The 13,125-nt window shown below is 43.7% G+C and overlaps 1 long non-coding RNA gene across 4 annotated transcripts; it reads left to right on the plus strand.

Moving 5' to 3' along the window:
• The first annotated feature begins 37 nt into the window (after window positions 1–37).
• On the plus strand, window positions 38–5,161 carry LOC311606164. 4 transcript variants are annotated; one of them, XR_014782237.1, is made up of 5 exons: window positions 38–196; window positions 1,627–1,755; window positions 2,364–2,542; window positions 3,331–3,521; window positions 4,642–5,161. It is a non-coding gene; the product is annotated as an uncharacterized lncRNA (long non-coding RNA). The 4 variants fall into 4 exon arrangements; XR_014782238.1 differs by having other exon boundaries at window positions 4,780–5,161; XR_014782239.1 differs by having other exon boundaries at window positions 39–196; window positions 3,331–5,161.
• Window positions 5,162–13,125: the final 7,964 nt, after the last annotated feature.

The raw sequence follows: 13,125 nt of genomic DNA on the forward strand, positions 1-13,125 counted from the left end.
GGCTAAATCGCGGTGGAGGAAGGGACTGCGCTGGCAACTATTCCTTTAAGGCGGAGGGATTTAAGGGAGCTGCGCTGTGCCATTTATAAGGAGTTCCCTACACTTTCTGGCGTCACTGCTGCATCACGGAAGTTCGAAATTATGGCTCCATCGGTTTTTACCTGGCTTTGACCTACTGTCAAGCTTTCCTATTAAGGTAAGAGTTTGGCTTCTTGCCCCTTGCAGCTCCAGCGGATTTGTTCCTGGGAGCCTAGCCATGTTGGTAGCTTGTCCCAAGCGCTCCGGCCTGCCAGCAGGTGGAGTGTCTTGCCTTGCGAGTCTACCACTGCTCATTGCAAAACCTGGAGCTATCCCGCGACCGGTCTCCCCCAGGTCAAAAGGTTCTGCATCCCAGAAAGCGGGGGGGGGGGGGGGGGGGGGGGGGGGGGGGCTTGCCGAGCCCAGGGTGTGGGCAGCAGTTAGTGGGAGCGACCTACCAGGCCAGCAGAGGCGTTTGCCCTCGGTTCTAAGAAAGACTTCAGAGCCAGAAACGTCTGCAGGATTGTGGGCTGCTCTCAGCATGGTCTCCAAGGTTAGCCCTGCCATCTGGTTTGGGATAGGGGCCCAGGGATTGGCTTGAACTCTTGAACCTACGGGGCTGGGATTTCCCTTTTCCCAGTGGAGGAGGAAGAAAAAAAGGGAATGTTGCAGACATGGGAAGGTTCCTAGGTTCCTCTCCTGTTTTGGGTCTGGGTTGAGTTTTGCTTTTAGTAAAACAGAGGCTTTTTATTAAGTTAGATGACATGGTACATTTAAGATGGGAGCAACTCCCTCATGGCTTACAAGCCGAAAACAGTTTTCTCCTAAACAACTTTACCTCCCAAACCATCTTTACTTCTGAAACCCTTTCTCCCGCAGAACTCGGATGGTTCTGGAAGTTTCTGGCATCCCCCACCATTGTCCTGATGCTGGACAGTAGGAGTGGGTGTGTGGTACTCCCCCCTAGCATGACTCCTCTTCATGCCTGCTCGGCCTTGGCACGGGTGACTGAATGGCTTGAGTTACCCTTTTACTTGTGCCGCAGCCTATGCAGATCTGCACAGTGAGCAGGTGTGGGGGAGCTTGGGCTCACGTAGGCTCTTTGTCCTTTTTTAATTGCCTCTTGGACACTCCCCACTGCCCAGACTTTCAGTCCTCTTGTTCTGCTAGATGGAACAGCACAGTGTTGGATGGAATTGTGTCCCTCTCAGGGTGACAGTGGGGAGCAGCACATAGAAATGGCTGCTGTTTCTGATAAAGTTTGTTCTTCATGATAATGAAAAATATTCTAGGTAATGAATTTCATATTCATTCACACAAACATACATCATACATACATACATACAGGGTTTGTGTGGGGTTCTTAATCTATAGTTAATGCTCTTTCCTTCCACTCTTGGTTGCTTTCTTACTGTAGCTTCATGGTCTTTTTCTGTTTCTGTTTTTATGTTTTGTTTTGTTTTTAAATTATATTTCTCGTCGGTTGAGAGTTTAAATCAGTTTAAACTATATCTCTGAACAGTGACTTAGTTAAAACTAGTGAACCTCTGGATTAGAAAATGTACAGGCATTATGGTCCATGGTAATTCCTGATCCTTTCATTGCTAGATGCCACAGGAAGAGGTGGAGACCTTCGCCTTTCATGCAGAAGTCCCCGAGCTCACCTCCTTCATTGTCAGTACTGTCTATTCAAACAAGGAAGGTTTTCTACAGGAGTTGATCTCTAATGCTTCAGATGTGAGTATTCTGTTGTATCTTCAAAACTGTATAGACATGGGAGAGGTATAGTATGACATTGAATGGGAGTGATTGCAAGGAATAATCCAAAAATCTGCCACAAGTTTGAAAGGGAAGGCCCTGTTTGGGCAAATGAAACAAGGTGTAAACGTATTTACAGCTCTTGGAAAAGATTTGCTATGCGAGCCTGGCAGACCCCTCCAACTTAGACAACAGCAAAGAACTGAAATTTTACATCACCCCCAGACCTCAGGAGCACACTCTGACTTTGCTGGACACAGCTATTAGCGTGACCGAGTCTGACTTGGGAATCATTGCTACCTAGGTTTGGCTCCAAAGCGTTCATGGAGGGTAACCAGGTGTGTGCCCTTTTCTGCCACACCATTCTCACCTCATTACTGCTTTTGACTTGCTAATTCTTCAGAACTTGTCTGACTGGTGTGTGTTTGGAGGGTTTTTAGGGAAAGTACATGTGGAAGTCAGAGGACAGCTTTGCCCACTAGTTGCTGGAATTGAACACTTTGGTTGTCATGCTTTCTCAGCGGGAACTCTCACTTGAGCAGAACCATCCTTCTGGCCCTCTGTTAACTTTTAAAATGCTTTGGCAGGCTGTTGCAGGTATCTCCATGGTTGTGGAGTTTGGATAGTGTCTACTATCTATCCAGTGCCCAAAAGTGATGGGATCCCAGAGACCAGTGATGATGAGCAGTTTGCCTGGGAGGCTTCTGCTGGTGGAGCCTTCACAGTTCAAGCAAGCCACAGTGAGTTGGTTGGCTACATTTTGGTGGTGAGTAGCATTCTCTGGGTTGGGGGAGTAAGTCAGAAGTCTTGAGCACTATATTTTAATGTGGAATGTCTTTGTTAAGTATTTTAGTTGTAGTTTGAATTCCATGTCCTCAAGTTTTATTATGACTTATCTCTTATATTTGAGCACGTGGGCTGGGGTACCACAGTGATAGTTCACCTCAAGGAAGACCGGCTGAGTAGTTAGAGGAGAGGAAGGTCAAGGAAATGATGAAGAAGCACTCACAGTTAGTTCCTAGAGCATCCCATCACCCTTTGTGTGAGTATGGGATTGGCGGTCTTTGAGCACAGTGTTGATTGGCTCATGGCTTCTGGCTTTGCTGGCATTGAGTTCTGCACAGCTTATTAGATGTGGTGACTTAGTTGGAGAAGATCAGCAGTCAGGCATAGGAAAAGAAAGAGGAAGAAATTAAGGATGACAAAGAGAAACTTAAGACAACAGGTAGGACAACAGATAAGGAGGATGATAATGGTGAAGACAAGAAAAAGGATACAAGGAAAAGAACAACATCAAATTATGTCCATTTTGTGTTCATCATTGACAGCTGTGATGAGCTGACACTTAAATACATCACTGAGTGTCTCTTGGGACTTATGTATGAAGTGCAAGCAAACAAGTTTTTAAAGAGATCTTCAGCATACAGCTGAGGCTGATTTTCTTTTCCCCCAGATAATAATAAGTCCTTGCCTCCCCAATACGTCACTTGGCTGTGTTGTTTAAATCTGTCGGATCCAGCTGTTTTCTATACTTTCTTCTCTGGTCGATTGCAGACTTTATCTGTGGAACGGATGACTCCAGTGCTGTGTCCCTGAACACCTCAGAAGAAATGTGTCAGCAGAGCAAGATCCTGAAAGTCATCACAGAAACACTGTGAAGAACCACCTTGAATTTGTTTCTGGGTTGGCTGAAAGTAAAGAGAAATGTAATTAAACTTTGTTGGGTGTCCTCCAATAACTTGAAGGTAAGATGGGCTAAGGCTTTTTACCCTGACCACTTTATGTTTAGAGTGTTATTTTCCAACGTACAATTGGACTTGCTCTTCCCCTACACTGAAAGCTTGAAATCGATGATTCACCTAAAGCAGGGCTTGCCTCTCAACTTCTCTGCTAGAACATTCTCTCAGTTTGGAAATGAGATGGATTCCCGGTCAAGGCTGTGTGTCGTCCATGAAGGAGACACAGAATCAATCGTCTATGTCACTGATAGGTTAGAGCTTGGGTCCGATGAGAGCTACCTTGTGGGGGTGGAAAATGGAGACAGACAGGCACATCAAAGCTACCTGAGAGTAGCAGCATGAAAATCTTTTTTTTTTTTTTGACACTGGGTCATTTTAAACCAATCCTATAGTGCAATGAGCAAGTGGTACACTTTTCCTTGTAAAACATGTGCAGAAGAGGGTCTCTGAGGTGATATGAGTCCATGGACCAGAACCATGTGTTCAAGGGGGTTGATGGAAAGAGCATAGCCTTGGTGAGTTAAGGAGTGCCTGTACTAACAAGTGGGTAAAGAAGGGAAGAAAATAGAGGTGAGCAGGGCAAAATTTGAGACTTTCTGCGATATCATGATGAAGACCTTGGATAAGAAGGTTGAGAAAGTAAATTGGTATTGGAGTTCCGCCTGCTGAAAACACTACGTTCCTCCATAGTTAATGTTGTCAGGAAATATAGAAGCAGGCCCCTCTTCCAGCAATAATAGACTATTACTTCTATAGAATTTAATAGATTTTTTTTTTTGCTTCGATTTCTTGGCAAGCTAGGAGCTTCGTTTTTAAAATTTTTAGCATATGTGTATGTACATCTGTACATGTATGTACACATACATGTAGGCTTTTGTCTTTACTCTGCTGCATTTTGACAAACACCCATGTCTGGGCAATGAACATGGAATGGATCCTGAAGACTTAAGAAACTTCTATAGTGAGTTACATGATGGCCAAAAAGCACCTAGAGGCCAGTGCTGCTCACCTGTTGTTGAGACCCTGCAGCAGAAGGCTTAGGATGACAAAAATGACAAAGGTGTCATCGAGGATCTGGTGTTGCTGCTGTTTGAAACTGCTCCTGTCTCTGGTTTCTCCCATGTAGGCTCCTAGACCCACTCCACCTGTCCGATCTCATGATCGGACTAGGCTTGGGTGAGTTAGGAGGCTCATGAGCTACAGATGGCAAGTTGTAGAACTGGCTGACTTCCATCAGGCTCTAATCTCATGTCTTCCTTTTTAGGCAGTGATGCAGATAAGGTGATCACAGAGGAGCTCAGTGCTGCTGTGTTGATGAGGGTGCCTCTCATATGGAAGAAGTATATGAGAGACCTCCCTGGAACACCGATGTCTTCTGTATAGTTTCTCTGTGGATCTACCCACAGCCTTAATTGGCCTTTCTCTACATGGCTGTGTGCTCATGTCTATCATCTTCAGACATCTTCAGACCATCGCTTGGTCATGAGAATAAGACAGGATCTCTTCTATCCTCGAGTTAGGAGTTTTCCCTAACACAGAATTGTAGGGTTGGGTATTGTATACTGCGGTTTTTGTTTTGTTTTGTTTTGTTAATTTTGTCCTGAAGTTAAAAATTATACAAAATGAAAAAGATGTATTTTATTACAGTCCTGTTCTCCTGTTAAAGGAACACTCTGAATATAGTGAGATTTTCCTTGGTTGTGTTGGAAGGTGATGTTTAAAACTCAAGAATTCTGCCTTCTGTATACAGCCAACCAAATTATAGGGCCAAGTTACTGCTGTAATTTAGTCAAATAAAAGCAAAAGGTGTCATTTCTAAGTACCAATACAAGGATCACAGGGATGCCAAGGGAGCTGGACAGGGCTCCGTCCCTCCTCTGTCGCAGCACCACTTTCTCTGCTTCTTGGGGAAACAGCACTGGTACTTGTAAGCACTGCTTCTCTTCTCTACATGGGCTCTAGCTCTCTTAAGGGCTGTTAAAGGTAGGAGAAAGGCAAGGCCTAGTATTAGGAAGCTACATCAAAAAAAAAATAGGCAAGGAAACCTTTATATCTGAATTATCTCTGCAACCCAGACCCACAGTTTTCACTTCCATGCAATCACTCAGAAAAGCCAGCTTAATGGAGAGGTATGTGAAATTCTGACAAAGAGGGCTTCCAGCTCTCCTCAGCTGTGTACTGGGAAAACATTTGCCCTTGAGTCACCTCCTCCTCTAAGAAACTAAAGAAAACCCTAGTGATGAGAGCAGCTATTAGGGTTGTAGTGCCCTCTGGAAGAGACTTTTCCAGGGAAGTGCCCACTGCCACCTCCACCCTCTCCTGGAGAATGAGTCTCTTTGTTCCAAAGCACCAGGGCAGACAAACTTACACACCATGGTGCCTGCACCCTTCCATACAGTATTCTGACAGCATCACAAAGGTCAGCTGCTGAACTACCCCACCTGGCGTTTCAGGCATTGGATCTCAGTCATGTGGGCCATGGCTGCTGAGCCCCTCTACCTGGCAGCTGGTGTACCCCATCCTGTTTCCCAACCCCTGGTTCTTCTGTCACTTGGGCCATGGCTTTCTGCCTGAGCTCCTCCAACTAAAGACCTTGGCAGAGCCTCATGAGACGAAAGGATATGTTAGTCCCTGGGCCACAGGCTCCCTGTGCTCCATCTTTCTTCCTCCACTCTTCCCTTAACCTGCTCCGCAGTGCAACTGCCATAGCAATCCCCTCACAGTTACAAGGCCGAGCAGGCCAGGTTCCCTGTCCTTCAGCCTCAAGGGACCCCTGCCTACTCTTGCTTCTAATCACAGGGCTATTCAAATACAACCATCAACAACTCTCCCTCCCCCCTGCCCCATAAGTCTGATAGGAAAGGAAGTTTTACTTTTTTAGTCATACTGCTGATTCTTTCATGGTGCAGGGATCAGGCCGCTGAGTGACACCCCCAAAGCATTTAACCATCCCTCACAACTATAGGCTTTTACTACCTTCAAGCCCAGGTAAGGTTTCTCAGAGAAGCTGTGTGGGTATCCTCCTGGCCTTCGTCTACCTACTCTGGGGCCACTTTCTCCTTTATGCCGTATGGCTTTCATTTTCTCTTCTGGTCTGTACCTTTCTTCTTTGCTCTAACCCTGCTGCTAGTAGAAATTTAGGTACAAATTTATATCCTTTAATCTCTTTCAAGTCTGTTTAAAGGTTCCTGACTCTTAAGACCTCTGACCACCCTATGAAAAATACTGGCACACGCCTTTAATCCCAGCACTCGGGAGGCAGAGGCAGGTGGATCGCTGTGAGTTTGAGGCCAGCCTGGACTACAAAGTGAGTCCAGGACAGTCAAGGCTACACAGAGAAACCCTGTCTCGAAAAACCAAAAAACAAAAAACCAAACAAACAAACAAAAAATCACCGTCAGCTCTGCCACAGCCTTCGCTCCCTTCTGCTATTCTTCCACAGGACTCACTTCCTTTCAATACACATAAAATTCACTTTGCACATCTAATATCACTCTCACTCATTCTTGATTTTGCTCATGGATGTAAACTGTACCCTTAGCACAATGTGTGGAAGGTGAGTTCATCTAATTGCTATTAAATATCTTTAGGAAAATTTTAGATTTCTGCTCATCACACTGCACGCATTGGGTAAATCAGAAATCAATCATTTAGTAGGGAAGTAATGAGTGTCCATATGTGTGTATAGACTGGAGGAATAGCAATGGACAGTGTAGGACCTTCCCTTCTCTGGAGCTTGCGCTCCTGTCTTGAATCCTCACACCCTGGGGTTACTTGCACCTTGGTAGATTATCAGAAGTCCAGAAGGTGAGGTGGCTGTCTGTCTCTGTCTCTGGCTGCTCCTCTATCAGGCAGCATGTGCAGGCCAGATTCTGGCACTGACAGGCTACATGCAAGGCTGTCTCGCCATGTTGGTCCTGCAGTATACAGCTGCCCTCCTGAAGCACCAGTGCTGACCTGGAATCTGGCTGGTCCAGATAAAGAGCCAGATTGCCTGCCTTCTATAGGAACAGTGGGTAACAGGATCACTGCAGCAGGCTCCTACCTCTGAGAAGATGTTTAGAAACAAAGACACAAGCATTTCTAAGTCCTAGTGGTTTCTCTAAAGGTAGCTAAAAGGCCATTTACATCTTCCATGAAATTAGTGCCAAGCTCCTCCCCATATTCTTGGGAATCTGATTAAGCAGTGCTTTGTTCTTAGTTCTTCATTCCCTGGAAAATTCTCTGTTATCCTCAAGGGTTGTTCTGTAGGGGTTGGGTTGGAGGAGGAAAGACAGAAAAGCCAAGGCAGTCTCCCTGGTAATTCCTTCCTTTAAGGCTCAATTAATATGTTGTCACTTAATGGGGTGCAGTGGCCGATGCCTGTAATCCCAGAACTTGGGGAGGCAGAGGCAGATGGACTTCTTCAAGTTTGAAGCCATCGTGGTCTACAAAGTGAGTCCAGGAGGCAGAGGAAACCCTGTCTCTGGAATCCAAAACCCAAAACCAAACAAACAAAAGCCAACCAATCAAAAACGTCATCTCTTGTATTGACTGTTTTTTACTTGCTCCACAAAGATACTATACCCCACCGAAGCTTGTATGTGTCTTCTATAAAATCTTGTCAGTCATCATGCTGTACAACTAGATTCTGGTGATTTTAACAACTCAGTCTTTGGGCACCTTGTGGGAAAAGGTTGCATCTTACTCATCTCTGTATTGCAACTGCTGCCTCTTTGGAAGATGTTTTTCTATGGGCTCTGATTTGAGTGCTTCAAATGCTTGTCAGATCTGATGGGACCTGGGTGTCAGTCTCTGTAGTGGAAGTATTGCTGTCCTTAAAAACTCAGTTATGGTATGTAAACATAGTTTTGTTTTAATCTCAGGTGTGGGATATGGGGCTGATTCAGATTGTCCATGGTAGCAAACTGTGCCTTGTGCAGGCTCTGAAAGGGCTTCTTTGCCAGCTGCAGATAGTTTAATTCTGAGCACTCTGGAGAAGGAATAAATGTCAGAGCCCCCTCTCCTGAGGGGGAGCTCTGAGAAAGAAGAATGCTGCTGCTCCTGGCTGGTGGTGTTGGTGTTTGAGAGTGGGAGGTATCCTGAAATGCAGATTGGATTTGCCCCAAGGAACCCAACAACCCTAACCAGCAGGAAGGAGCTACAGAGAACTATGCCCCCTTCCTCCCCTCCCCATCAGTCTTTCCCACTTGGTGTTGGGATGTTAGAAGGTATAGAGATGGAGAAGGAAGGTAGAGGCATAAGAACATAAATAAATTAAAATAGAGTTAAAAAAATATCGCCAACAAGTCTCCCTTTGTACATTAATCCGAGGGCTTGAGTCTCACATGATACTTTAGAAACAAGTGCTAGGTTACTGCCATGAGCCTCCCACAGTGCATTCACAATGAGTGCTGAGTCGGAGGTATAAGATGACCATGAATGCCAAAGCATAGGCATGTGTGTTTCCTAGACATGCACTATTAGGCATTCTAACAGATGCCAATGTCCCATAAGATTTACACCATAAGTATTGTTACATGAAAGATTCCACCACACTACATTTACCGTGAAACCTGACACAAAGGTATGTACCATCCACAGTACATGGTGTATGAATTCCTGGCTTTACTGGTTTGAGTCTCATACATAATATTCTGAAAGAGTGCTGGGCTATAAGCATGAGTTTTGTGTAGTCCATGCATTATGAGTGCTGGATTTCAGCTGTGGACCCACCACAAGCATAAGTACCATGAATGCTAGGGTATAGCCATGAGCTTCCTTCAGTACATTCAAAATGAACAATAGGTTAACTCCTTTCAGTCTTGCAGGACTTTCAAAATGAGTAAGTAAATCAACTAGTGAAAAAGTAAACATATTAATGACAAAATAAATAATGAGAAAGGTGAGTGGTAGTTTCTCAGCATGAGCTTCCCATAGAACGTGCCCAATAAATGCTGGGATATAGGTGTCAGCATTCCCATAAAACATGCATTATGAGTGATTAGTTATAGGCGTGGCACCTATAATCTGTATCAACAACGTATCAGCCGCCCCGCAAAGTACTTGCATGAGTGCTGGTTTAGAGGAGTGAGTCACCCCCATACATTAACCACGAATGGTTGAGTCTTGTCCAATACATATTCCATGAGTTCTGGGTTGTGCTTTGAGTTTGTCATAGTATATTTGCAGTGAGTATTGGGTTGTAGGCGTGAGCCTCCCAAACAACATGCAACATGTCAGCCTACTACAGTGCATGCACAGTCAGTTCTAGGTTGCAGTCATAGGCCTGACACGATGCATGCATCACGAATGCAGAATTATAGCCACAAGCTTCTCATGAGCAGCATGTGTTTCTAGTACTAGTTTGAGTCTCTTAGAGTAAATTTGCAGTGAATGTGGGGTTACAGGCATGTGTTTCCTACAGTTCATGCTCTATGACTACCGGGGTACCTTGATTTTTCACACAGTACTTTCCCAATGAGTGGTAACTCATTGGCATGACTCTCCCACAGTACATGCACCATGAGGGCTAGGTTACTGGTTTGAGTCTTGTCTAGTGCACTGACGATGAATTGCTGTATTATAATCTTAGCATCCTGTGGTCTAAGCAAGTGGAAAGGCATGTATCCAACAAAGTACATGCTTTATAAATAGTGAAATTCATGTGTCACTCTTGTCGAGTACATGTACCAGAAGAGCTTGCTTAAAGCCAGGAGCCCACTACTGTACAAGCACCACAAATGCTGGATTCCAGGCATCAGCCTCCCACAAAGTCTCCCCTGGTACATCCACAATGAATACTGAGTTAGAGGCATAATCCTTCCACAGTATGTGCACCATAAGTGAGGGGATACAGAAGTTAGCATCCAGCAGACTATTCATCATTAGTTCTTGATTTATAACCATTGACCCTTCATAGGACATGCACCAGGTATGCTGGGTTATGCATATGACAATCCCAGAGTACAAACACCACGAGTGCTGTATTGCAGCTGAGGACCAACCACTATACTTGTGTCATGAATGCTAAGTTACAGGCATTTGTCTCCCACAACATTCACCATGTGTACTTGCTTAATAGTCTGAGTCTTGTGTATTATATTCATTATGAGTTCTGGGTTATAGGATGTGTCTCTCACAGTACATGCTGTGGAACAGGTGCTGAAATACTGGTGTCAGACTGTATCCCTGCACTGGCTTACTGGTTTGAGTCTTGCACAGTATATTCACAATAGGCATTTGACTCCCACAGTTCATTCAGAATGAATTCCAGGTCACTGTTTTGTGTTTTTCACAATTCTTGTGTTGGGTGCTGTGATATCTGAGTATCACATAGTACCTTCAACAAGGAGTGATGGATGATCAAGAGGAACCTCCCACATCACATGGAGTCAGCCTCTCATGGTATGTGCAGCACAAGTTGTAGGTTATAAGCAGGAGCCCTCCACCATATATATATGTGGTATATATATATATATATATATATATATATATATATATATATATATATATATATATATACCATAAGTGATGGGAGATTGGTGAAACCTTGTATGTGCAACGTGAAGGAAGGGTTATAGTCATAAGCCTCCAACGAATTCATCATGAGAGCTGGGTTATAGGTTTGAGAATCACACAGTACATTCACAACAAATGCTGTGTTTTACACATAAGACTCCAATGATACATTCACGATGAGTCCTTTTTATAGTCATGAGCTTCTGACAGTATATACATCATTATTCCTGGGACCAGGCACACGAGATTGTCACAGTACATGCACCATACACTGACTGTGAAAAATCAATTCTCGCCTTCATATGGAAAAAACAAAAATCTCAAAATAGCTAAAATGATACTGTACAATAAAAGATCTTCTGGAGGAATCCCCATCCTAGATCTCAAACCCTACAATAGAGCAACAGTAGTAAAAACAGCATCCTACTGGCATAGCAAGAGGCCGGTTGATCAATGGAATTGAATTAAAGACCCAGAAATAAACCCACATACCTATAGATACTTGATTTTTGACAAAGAAGCCAAATCCATACAATGGAAAAAATAGCATCTTCAACAAATGATGCTGGTCTAACTGAATGATGACATGTAGAAAAATGAAAATAGATGCATATCTAGGACCATGCAGATAACTGAAGACCAAATGGATTAAAGACTTCAACACAAAACCACACAGACTAAACCTGTTAGAAGAAAAAGTGAGGGAGAGCCTTGAGCTCATCTGCACAGGAGACAACTTCCTGAACAGAATACCAACATCTCAGGCCCTAAGATCAACCATTAATAAATGGGACATCATCAAACTGAAATGCTTCTGTAAGGCAAAAGATACTGTCAACAGAACAAAATGACAGCCTACAAACTGGGAAAAGATCTTCATCAACCCTACATCTAACAAAGGTCTAATATCCAAAATATATAAAGAACTCAAGAAATTAAACACCATCAAACTAAATTATCTCATTAAAAATGGGATACATAAATAAATGGAGAATTCTTAACACAGGAATATTGTCTGAGAAACATTTAAAGAAATGCTCAACATCCCTAGTTTTCAGGGAAATGCAACTCAAAACGACTCTGAGATTCCATATTACACTTAGCCAAATAATAGCCAAGATCAAAAACTCAGGTGACAGCACATATGGCGAGGATGTGGAGAAAGGGGAACATTCCTCTATTGCTGGTGGGAGAGCAAACTTGTACAACCACTTTGGAAATCAGTCTGGTGCGTTCTCAGGAAATTGGGAATAACTACCTCAGGACCCAGCCATACCACTCCTGAGAATATACCTGAAAGATGCTCCACCATACAACAAGGACATTTGGTCAACTGTGTTCATAGCAGCTTTATTCGTAATAGCCAGAACCTGGAAACAATCTAGATGTCACTCAATTGAAGGATGGATAAAGAAACTGTGGTACATCTTCACAATGGAATACTACTCAGATTTTAAAAACAAGGAAATATTGAAATTTGCAGGCAAATGGATGGAACTAGAAAAGATCATCCTAAGTGAGGTAACCCAGACCCAGAAAGACACACATGGTATATACTTACTCATAAGAGGATATTAGCCACATAATTCAGGATAACTTCACTATAGCACAAAGACTGAAACATCAACCAAGGACCATGTATGATGTGGACCTAGACCCACTGCTCATATGTCTCCTTGTGGATCTCTCTTGTGGAGAATAGGGACAACTTCAGACATGCACTCTGGCCAATGAACTTAGATTACTTCTCCAAGGCAAGATGGCTGTCCCAGGCTATAAAGGAAAAGGTTATAGGTAGTACAGATGAGACTTGATAGGCTTATGTCAGGTGTTAGGGGAAGATGGTTGCCTTTTCTGAGTACTAAGGGAGGGAAGGAGAGGGGATGAGGGAAAGAGGGTGGATTGGGAGGGAATGAGGAAGTGGAATACAGTCAGGATGTGAAGAATTTAAACTTCAGAATAAGCAAGTAACTTATATTGCTAATCCCTCTATATGGGAATAGCTCTGAGACTGACATGAATGTCTAGGCATAGACAATGATTCTTGTTGGCTACATAACTCCTATGAATTATGATTAGATGACATTCTTCATATGCGATGAAGGAAGAT

Source organism: Acomys minous, assembly GCF_964271855.1.
Source record: "Acomys minous genome assembly, chromosome: 9".
Taxonomy (NCBI): domain Eukaryota; kingdom Metazoa; phylum Chordata; class Mammalia; order Rodentia; family Muridae; genus Acomys; species Acomys minous.